Source organism: Mixophyes fleayi, chromosome 5, assembly GCF_038048845.1.
Source record: "Mixophyes fleayi isolate aMixFle1 chromosome 5, aMixFle1.hap1, whole genome shotgun sequence".
NCBI classification, from domain to species: Eukaryota; Metazoa; Chordata; class Amphibia; order Anura; family Limnodynastidae; genus Mixophyes; species Mixophyes fleayi.
In genome coordinates this window covers 53,023,090-53,033,824 of record NC_134406.1, presented here as the reverse complement: position 1 = coordinate 53,033,824, position 10,735 = coordinate 53,023,090, and positions in this window count along the sequence as shown.

Here is a 10,735-nt window from a genome sequence, read left to right as displayed (position 1 = left end):
TCATCTGGCTCCCCTTCATCAGACTATACTATGCTGCTCCCCCCCTTTTTCAATCCCACTGTGCCATGCCTCCCCCCCCCCTTTGTAACCCCACTGTGTCATGCTGCCCACCATTTTTTAACCCCACTGTGCCATGCTGACCCCTGTTTATTAACCCCACTGTGCCATACTGCCCCGTTTTTTAACCCATCTGTGCCCCTCTCATTTTTTCACCCCCTCTGTCATGCTGCTTTCCCATTTTTTAACCCCTCTGTGCTCCCCCCTCAATTTTTAACCCCTCTGACATGCTGCTTTCCCATTTTTTAACCCATCTGTGCCCCTCTCATTTTTTAACCCCTCTGACATGCTGCTTTCCCGTTTTTTAACCCCTCTGTGCTCCCCCCTCAATTTTTAACCCCTCTGACATGCTGCTTTCCCATTTTTTAACCCCTCTGTGCCCCCACTCATTTTTTAACCCCTCTGACATGCTGCTTTCCCATTTTTTAACCCCTCTGTGCTCCCCCCTCAATTTTTAACCCCTCTGACATGCTGCTTTCCCATTTTTTAACCCATCTGTGCCCCTCTCATTTTTTAACCCCTCTGACATGCTGCTTTCCCGTTTTTTAACCCCTCTGTGCTCCCCCCTCAATTTTTAACCCCTCTGACATGCTGCTTTCCCATTTTTTAACCCCTCTGTGCCCCCACTCATTTTTTAACCCCTCTGACATGCTGCTTTCCCCGTTTTTTAACCCCTCTGTGCTCCCCCCTCAATTTTTAACCCCTCTGACATGCTGCTTTCCCATTTTTTAACCCATCTGTGCCCCTCTCATTTTTTAACCCCTCTGACATGCTGCTTTCCCATTTTTTAACCCCTCTGTGCTCCCCCTCATTTTTTAACCCCTCTGACATGCTGCTTCCCCGTTTTTAACCCCTTTGACATGCTGCTTTCCCGTTTTTTAACCCCTCTGTGCTCCCCCTAATTTTTTAACCCCTCTGACATGCTGCTTCCCCGTTTTTAACTCCTCTGACATGCTGCTTCCCCGTTTTTTAACCCCTCTGTGCCCCCCCTTATTTTTTAACCCCTCTGTCATGCTGCCCCCCCGTTTTTTAACCCCTTTGTGCCCCCTCATTTTTTAACCCCTCTGTCATGCTGCCCCCCCGTTTTTTAACCCCTTTGTGCTCCCCCTCATTTTTTAACCCCTCTGTCATGCTGCCCCCCCCCCCCCCCCCGTTTTTTAACCCCTCTGTGCCCCCCTCGTTTTCCTCCCTTCACTTACCTTTTCTCCTCTCTTGGTCTTCTCTGCTGCTCTGTGCTCCATTGCTCCAGACTGACTGAATGCTGGGCATGACATGATGACATCACACCCAGCATTCAGACAGTCTGAATAGAGCACAGAGCAGCAGAGAGGAGGGATGCCGGCTCCGCGATCAGGTGAGTATGTTTTGTTTTTTTTTTAAACTAGCCTGCTCCCCCCACCAACGACCGAGCCCCCCCCCACCCCCCCCCCCCCCCCCGCCAAAAAAAAAAAAAAAAAAAAAGGAAAGGAAAAAAAACGTTTTCAAAAAAAAAATTAAAAAATTAAAAAAAATCAGCAGCGCAAGGGCCCGGGCCGGGCCCCCTGACATGCCGGGCCCGGGTAATTAGTACCCGCTCCCCCCCCCTCTCGGCGGCCCTGTATGTACCCATGCAATTACTAATGGATGCATACTGGGAAAAAGATGTGTATATATGTCTGAGAAAGTAATTTTATTTATGGGTAGTAAGGGGAAGTTGTACATAGCAGATGATAATGATGACAGTCTCCGGCACTAGTGAACTGCTTGTGATTGGCTCTCTGTGATTGGTGCTTTTTTTCATCACTCAGGCATATATTATGCTTATGTGTGTGCATTTAAGCTACATTTGTGTGGGGTTTTTTTGTATATGAGACAAAAATTGTTTTGGCTTTACTTAAGTTTTATTGAGGCCTATTAGCGAATGCTGGGCGTAATGACCTGGTGTAAACTGAGCACCTATAATACTGATGTCGACCTGCGCGGATCTTAAGATGCGTACGGCTCAGCATATGGGCATAAATATGCTGCATTAAGCCCAATGTAACTAATTTAAAAAAGCTTAGAATGTTGTCTTATTCAGTGGTAAGAATACATTACATGTTATCCTGTGATGTAACAAATTAAAATGTGAGAAATTCCCCTACTCCTAGGCACCCTAAGCAACTGCCTAAGGTCGTAGTGCTTGCCCTTTATCACATCAGTAAAGAAAAGGTCAAAAAGGAGATTAAGCGCCTGATTCAGAGTGAGTCGTACACCCGATAGTGCGGTGTTTCTTTGCGTTTTTTCACACTGCACATGCTCAAAAAGGGACCTATACAACTAGGACTATTCCAACCTGCAACTTTTTGACATTTACGACTCCTTATGCCTGAAGAGGTGTGAAGGGGGATGGAAGCAGGGGCGGATCTAGAATTTTATTTTACGGGGGGCGATTTAGGGTGGGCAATTTAGTCCCAACCCCCTTTTTGGCAGCCGTCGGCAGCAAGCCCCTGCTAAGGGGGGGTGATCACCCCGATCGCCCCCCCCCCCCCTGGATACGCCACTGGATGGAAGGGATGATTTAACATAGACAATGTACAGTATGGGCATGTTCAGGTAATTGCTAGAGAACTGCTAGTAATTAGAAGCTTACAAATGGTTCACAGACACTTATTGAGACTTTAGTAGTCGGTTGTGAGCAAAGTTAGAAAAATGATTTTGTTTTGCATGCATGTAGCAAAGTTGTTCCTGCTGTATTAGCTAGTCTGTATTAGCTAGGCTGTATTAGCTAGGCTGTATTAGCTAGTCTGTATTAGCTAGGCTGTTTTAGCTAGGCTGTATTAGCTAGTCTGTATTAGCTAGTCTGTATTAGCTAGGCTGTATTAGCTAGGCTGTTTTAGCTAGTCTGTATTAGCTAGGCTGTATTAGCTAGGCTTTATTAGCTAGGCTGTTTTAACTAGGCTGTATTAGCTAGTCTGTATTTGCTAGTCTGTATTAGCTAGGCTGTATTAGCTAGTCTGTATTAGCTAGTCTATATTAGCTAGGCTGTTTTAGCTAGGCTGTATTAGCTAGTCTGTATTAGCTAGTCTGTATTAGCTAGTCTGTATTAGCTAGGCTGTATTAGCTAGGCTGTATTAGCTAGTCTGTATTAGCTAGTCTGTATTAGCTAGTCTGTATTAGCTAGGCTGTATTAGCTAGGCTTTATTAGCTAGGCTGTTTTAGCTAGGCTGTATTAGCTAGTCTGTATTAGCTAGGCTGTATTAGCTAGTCTGTATTAGCTAGTCTGTATTAGCTAGGCTGTATTAGCTAGTCTGTATTAGCTAGTCTGTATTAGCTAGGCTGTATTAGCTAGTCTGTATTAGCTAGTCTGTATTAGCTAGGCTGTATTAGCTAGTCTGTTTTAGCTAGGCTGTATTAGCTAGTCTGTATTAGCTAGTCTATATTAGCTAGGCTGTTTTAGCTAGGCTGTATTAGCTAGTCTGTATTAGCTAGTCTGTATTAGCTAGGCTGTATTAGCTAGTCTGTATTAGCTAGTCTGTATTAGCTAGGCTGTATTAGCTAGGCTGTTTTAGCTAGGCTGTATTAGCTAGGCTGTATTAGCTAGTCTGTATTAGCTAGGCTGTTTTAGCTAGGCTGTATTAGCTAGTCTGTATTAGCTAGTCTGTATTAGCTAGTCTGTATTAGCTAGGCTGTATTAGCTAGGCTTTATTAGCTAGGCTGTTTTAGCTAGGCTGTATTAGCTAGTCTGTATTAGCTAGTCTGTATTAGCTAGGCTGTATTAGCTAGTCTGTATTAGCTAGGCTGTATTAGCTAGTCTGTATTAGCTAGTCTGTATTAGCTAGGCTGTATAAGCTAGTCTGTATTAGCTAGTCTGTATTAGCTAGGCTGTATTAGCTAGTCTGTTTTAGCTAGGCTGTATTAGCTAGTCTGTATTAGCTAGTCTGTATTAGCTAGGCTGTATTAGCTAGTCTGTATTAGCTAGGCTGTTTTAGCTAGGCTGTATTAGCTAGTCTGTATTAGCTAGTCTGTATTAGCTAGTCTGTATTAGCTAGGCTGTATTAGCTAGTCTGTATTAGCTAGGCTGTATTAGTTAGGCTGTATTAGCTAGGCTGTATTAGCTAGGCTGTTTTAGCTAGGCTGTATTAGCTAGGCTGTATTAGCTAGTCTGTATTAGCTAGTCTGTATTAGCTAGACTGTTTTAGCTAGGCTGTATTAGCTAGTCTGTATTAGCTAGTCTGTATTAGCTAGTCTGTATTAGCTAGGCTGTTTTAGCTAGGCTGTATTAGCTAGGCTGTTCAAGTTGAAATGATGCAACACAGCAAGTCTATGGAACCAAAAAAGAGGATAGAAAAGTTTTTAAATGTATCTCGTCCTGTTTTTAAATTACAGTTTACTGGACAAATCTCCATTGTATGGTTCAAATATCCAATTTAGGTATCATGGCAGAGGAAGGATGTAGAAGGTTGGTTTTAGTGGAAGTTATTAATACTTTAGTTTTCAGGTGTAATCTGCTTTTTAATGTTTACTAAAGAATATATTTATATTTTACTTGCATAGGGTAGGTTCAGTATGCAAAGTATGTAAGTATGTAAAGTGGGCAGCACGGTGGCTCAGTGGTTAGCACTTCTGCTTTACAGCACTGGGGTCATGAGTTCAATTCCCGACGATGGCCTTATCTGTGTGGAGTTTGTATGCTCTCCCTGTGTTTGCGTGGGTTTCCTCCGGGTGCTCCGGTTTCCTCCCACACTCCAAAAAACATACTGGTAGGTTAATTGACTGCTAACAAAATTGACCCTAGTCTGTCTGTCTGTGTGTGTTAGGAAATTTAGATTGTAAGCTCCAATGGGGCAGGGACTGATGTGAGAGTTCTCTGTACAGCGCTGCGGAATTAGTGGCGCTATAGAAATAAATGATGATGATGATAAAGTATGTAAAGCATATAAAAGCGAGTGACTTTCATTCAGTACCAACAGACTTTCAAATAACAGATTATAGAGGAAATGAATATCTCTTTGTTCTATCTATGACTAATATTTCCCACCAGAAGCACAGACTTCACACATTGGTGGATTTAGTGAGACATCCAGGGATCCGTAATTATTTTCCACTCGGAAATAAAGTTATGTGAAATTCAATGTCCGACGATGAATAGGATAACTGAAATCATTTGTGCATTGAGATGTTTTTATCTCACAGGAACCAAACTTAAGTAAAAATGTATATAATTTTGTATAGCTGTCCCTTATGTTTATGTACTAATAATTTACAGATTAAGGAGCAACTTTGCACCTGGACAAACCATGTTACAATGCAAGGGGTACAAAATTACTTATTTTTTTGCACACAATGGAAATACTGGCTGTTTTTTCATGTAGTACACAAATACTTGATAGCTTTATTTTTTACACTGAAATTAAAGTTGATCTATGACATGCCATATCCCAACTATAAATCTGTCCCTGCATTTAAAATTTACCCCCTCCCCAATGCAAGATGGTTTTGCCAAGGTGCAAAGTTACTCCTTTTCTTTGCTTTGCTCCTAACTTAAAAACAGGCCCTAATAGTTTACTAACGTGTGGTGCACATAGTGCTGTACATATTATATATGTACATATATCTTTTTTTAGAAACTATGATTAATATTTACAATGTCATAAGACCCCATTCCTACTTCTCATCCGAAAAAAATATACTGAACTCCACCCAACTCATCAGCTGAATTTATTAAATTGCATTACTTAAAATTTATGAACATACCCAGTATGTGGCTGGACCATAACATGGAATTGTTGTGCCTTACATTTCATTCTCCTTATCTCCTTTATATTGTAAACTCAAGCAACATCATCATATCTTCTTATTATTGTATATTCCTATATTGATACCATTACATGTATCAACTTGCCTCTTCATAGATTCATAAGTAAATAATAATTCAGGAGGGATGTAATTAAACGGTATTATGAATAATAAAACATATTATATTCATATGTGCTGATTTAACAAAAGAAAATAATTCATAAACGTTTTATTACAGTATACTATCTATAAGACATGACTATACCGTGGTGTAAGTGTTCATAGTCCTAGATTGCAAACTATAACAATTCCCATTTCTGCAGGAAATCATGAAAGCCTGGAGAAATGTACTTCGTCTGAGGAGTGTTATTCTAGCCTTGGAAATTGAATATAGTCTGGAGATGCTACAGGAATTTAAGTATCGGGATCTATGTGTCTATCCCGCTTATTTCACCAGCTTGGAGCAAATTAAGGCTGCAAAACTGCTCTCATCGCTGGAGCCTCATTTAACACAGAACAGCACCGGGGAATTCTGTCTGGGGTATAAAATGCTGACTCCAGCTCGCTGGGAATTCCTCGGCCAACAAGCCATGAAATGTTACTGCATAATTATTCTTTTACCCAGGGCCCATTAGAAGTGATCCGCAAAGAAAGAAAATTTAATTAGCGATCAGCGAGAAGAGCTTAAGCATTTAAGGTGGAATCAACTGGGAAAACGAAATGGAGATGTCATGTAAAGTATATACCAGCTTGATTTTCTATTAAATAGAAAACCACCTGAGTGTTTGTATTTATTGGAAGATTTTTTTTTTTAAGCCGACTGGTCCTCTAAGTAGAAATATTCACCTATCGACAAACCAGTTAGGAGTGTGTGAATTATACACGGATAGAAACGTCAATTTCTGTTACCTCAGTTTAGCAGTTATTGACCATCGAAGCAGGATCAATGTCACAAAGGTCTTCTGAATTGTGAAAACCTATAGCTAAAGGTGTTAATTCTACATTTAATCTATACATGGAAACAGTATTGCAGAACGAATTGTAATTATTATCCCTAATATTCTTATTATAATTTTTTTTTGTTAGTTTTTTTTTCTGAAGTAGCTGTAAATTGAACATATAAGATGTATAACTCCATTTAATAAAAAACAACGCATGATAAATTGCGAAAAATAGTCATTGGATGTACGTTTGATATTGACGGTACAAATATTGTATTAATATTAGATCACGTTGCCACATGCCACAAACTTACACAGTCTAGAGGCTGACGACACTTTATATTTATTATTGATCATTAAAATTATAAATTCAGTTGTGGAGTGTTATTTTTTATAAGTGTTTTATAGCTGAGGCAGTGTAGAGTTTAATTCATATCATTATTGAGGTCTGCCTGAAAGATAACATATTCATCAAGGGTGAAGAAATAATTTCACAGCTAACTGAGCCGTATTTTGAGAAAGCTATAGAAATTAAAATCTATTCAAGGAAAGGAAATATGAAGGTTATTTTAATAGTAATAATGAAACCGCAAATTGTTCCACCGGTTGTTGAACTACCAGAGTCCACCGCTAGATGTCCCTATTGCTCTTGTAAGATGCTCACCGTAGGCTGTGTACTGCAGAGTTAGGCCACCTGTGGCTCTCCGGATGTTGTGGAACCACAAGTCGTAGAATTTCATGCTGGGACTTGTAGCTGCCCAACAACAAGAGAGACACAGCTTACCAATGCCTTATCAACAAGTGATCACTGATGACTCTTGTATTCATTACATAATACCTGTGAATAACTAGTTTGTTTCAGTATTATTTGTTTTACAATTTATTTCGATATCTAGCAAGCCAAATAGGTTGTTTTTCTCAATTATAAATACAATTTCACTTGTTTTTCCGTACTGGTATGGTAACAATAAAATCAGGCGCAGTGTTGGCTAATAAGACATACCTTGGTGTATACTGTGGGTAAAATCACAACATAGCATTTGCTTTTTTTTGTCATCTCAGTGATAAATTACTTCAATGTTCAGAATAAATATATATATATATATATATATATATATATATATATATATATATATATGTGTGTGTGTGTGTGCGTGTGCTTTTAAATACACCAATTTGCTTAAAATCTTCGCTTGTGCAAATGACATATCTATTTTGTGAATTTTGATAATTATTTAAATAATATGGATGATAGTAGTATAATAATTATATCTTCCTTTAAAAAAAGCATTGACAGAGTTTTTTTTCTTTTGTAGAAAATTTTGGATTGATGCTTTAGCCTTATCTATCTATCTATCTATCTATCTATCTATCTATCTATCTATCTATCTATCTGTCTGTCTCATATCTATCTATATATATATATATATATATATATACTATATATATATATATATATATATATATATCCTATCGTCTTATACAAACATAGTGCTGCAAGTATGTTCTGCTTGACTGACCCAATAGGAACTTTAGGGAGTGCGGTTTGTAATCACTGAAGAATGAAACAGGTTACATTTAGTTAGTAATGAAGGGCTTTTTAATCCTGGCAGGGAAATAAGTATTGTTATTTCCTCTCCTTTGCAAAACAACTAGATTTAACGCATAAGCGGGTTGACAACAGCCACAGGAACTTCACCCTTTGTTGCCACTCCGGATCAACCGGTCAGTTGTTCGCTCCAGCTGTGGTGAGGACAAGCGCTGGACAGGGTAGATCCAGCACAAAATGCTTCTCTACCATCTAAGTGTTGCTGGAAAGTAATTTCCCAAAGTACATTTTCATTAATTTACCTGTCTGAGGACTTAAATCTATATTTTTAAGAATTTTCCTATGCTGACCCGTTAATAAAACATATCAGCTTTTAACCAATTTTACTAAAAACGATCATCATTTAATAAAGAAAATGGCAGAAATTATTTGCCACAAAGGCGCAGCATAGCAGTTATTAATTGTAAGACCTTTATCGCATTAATGTCATTTATAAAAATGTTAATGAAATGTATTCAAAATATTCTAAGTTTTATTTTTCATACTGTTGTGATTATCGGAAACAATTACATTCTATTATAAGGTTACAACTAGATTACACTGCAACAAACTACTGTTACTTTTTAAACATTGCTTTAAAAAGAGCTACATATTTTCTTTACACATTTCAGAACTTTGAGCAAATTGTTTCACGCACTGTGACATTGTAAATACCCCGGATAACGTGCTCACTGCAGCTTGTATAACGTATTTACGGGAACTGTTTTTACGCAATTTGGATATTGTACAGAATGTTATAGTTTGGGCTACTAGTGTATAATTTAAAGCAGATCCGAGTGAAGAATGAAATATAACAGGGGCTGGCGATCTGATCGAGCGTAGCGGGGAAATGCCTTGATGGACAACTGGTTGACCTTGAGGTCAACAGCTAGTTTAAGTAGGTCTTGATCTGTGCCATGCCATGCGTCACTGACTCAAAGAGATACGGAAAGTTGATGTTTTCAAACAATATGAGCAATTGTAACGGTTGCATTGGTAAATAAATAAATACAAGGTGCCAGGTCTGCTAGAAAACATGCGTATACCTTTTATTGCATACTGTACAATCCCACCACCGAGATGGACAGCCTTAAAACTCCGCGGGGATAATAGAGCTGGGGGCGATGATGCAGACTTGCTAAGTATGCAATTGTGTTTTTTTTTCCTAAATCCATTTCAACTCAGCCCAACAAATCCATGAAGAGAGATTTCCGCTTTAAAGATTTAGCGCAGTTATCCAGAACACTCGTGTTGTCCAGTGTCCCACGCTTGGCTGAGTGCTGGGTGGAGAATCAATATTTTTATATCAGTCTCAGTTAAGCTTGGGCTCGGGTTATTCTGCAAACTAACAAAGTTCATAATACTGTACCGGGGCTGTAGAACACTTAAAACTACTCAGATGACTTACAAGGGAGTTTACATTGAAGCGTAACTGCTGTAGAATAATATTAACCAATTGGTTTCAGGAGCTTAAAGAGCTACATCTATCTATCTATCTATCTATCTATCTATCTATCTATCTATCTATCTATCTATCTATCTATATATATCTATGTAGATAGATAGATAGATAGATAGATAGATAGATAGATAGATGTTCTATACATCTTATAAATGTTCTATGCATATATAAAGCCTCCAGTCCCTACTTATACTTGCTATTTTCATACATCTTATACATTTTCTATACATATATAAAGCATCATTAATCAATGTTTTTTGGAGTCAGACATTTTTAATTATCTTAAGGATACTCGGCTAAACAAACAAAGACTGAAAGATGACCTTAGAAACGCGTAAAATGGAGAGTTTAAGCAAACATCGATTGTATGTTTTTTTCATCACAGTTAGTGGGCTTATAATTATTATTACTAGCTATTTTTGTTGTAGAATTACAAGATATCTAGAAACAAAAACAACTTTGATTAAGTAATGATTGTAAATTAAAAACGGCTTTCATCACTTTATGGAATCCAAGTGCCTTTGACAAATGCGAAGGTTTTGTTTCAGTTTAACAACCGGACGCTTTGGATAAATTACCCTCAGTTTAGTCCAATTGTACCTGAAGGGCCATGTGGGCCTTTGGAAGTAATAGAAGCTTCCTTGCATTACAGGACCCGATCTCCATTTAAAAGTCCATAGCATTATTTAGGTTAGAATGCAGTTCAAATTTATGACATGTGAAGAGACCATGGCGAGCATACATCAAGAATAATCTCTATTAGAGGCTCACTGGCTGCCACCTGTCTAGAAGTAATGAGTGTAATCAATCCATTGTCACAGTTTAAATGGTAAAGATCAACCATTTGACCACAAGTTAAGCTAAAATAACCAAATGTGTCCGTAAATGTAAATCATTACTGTATATACATTTACATCATAAATTCAACCA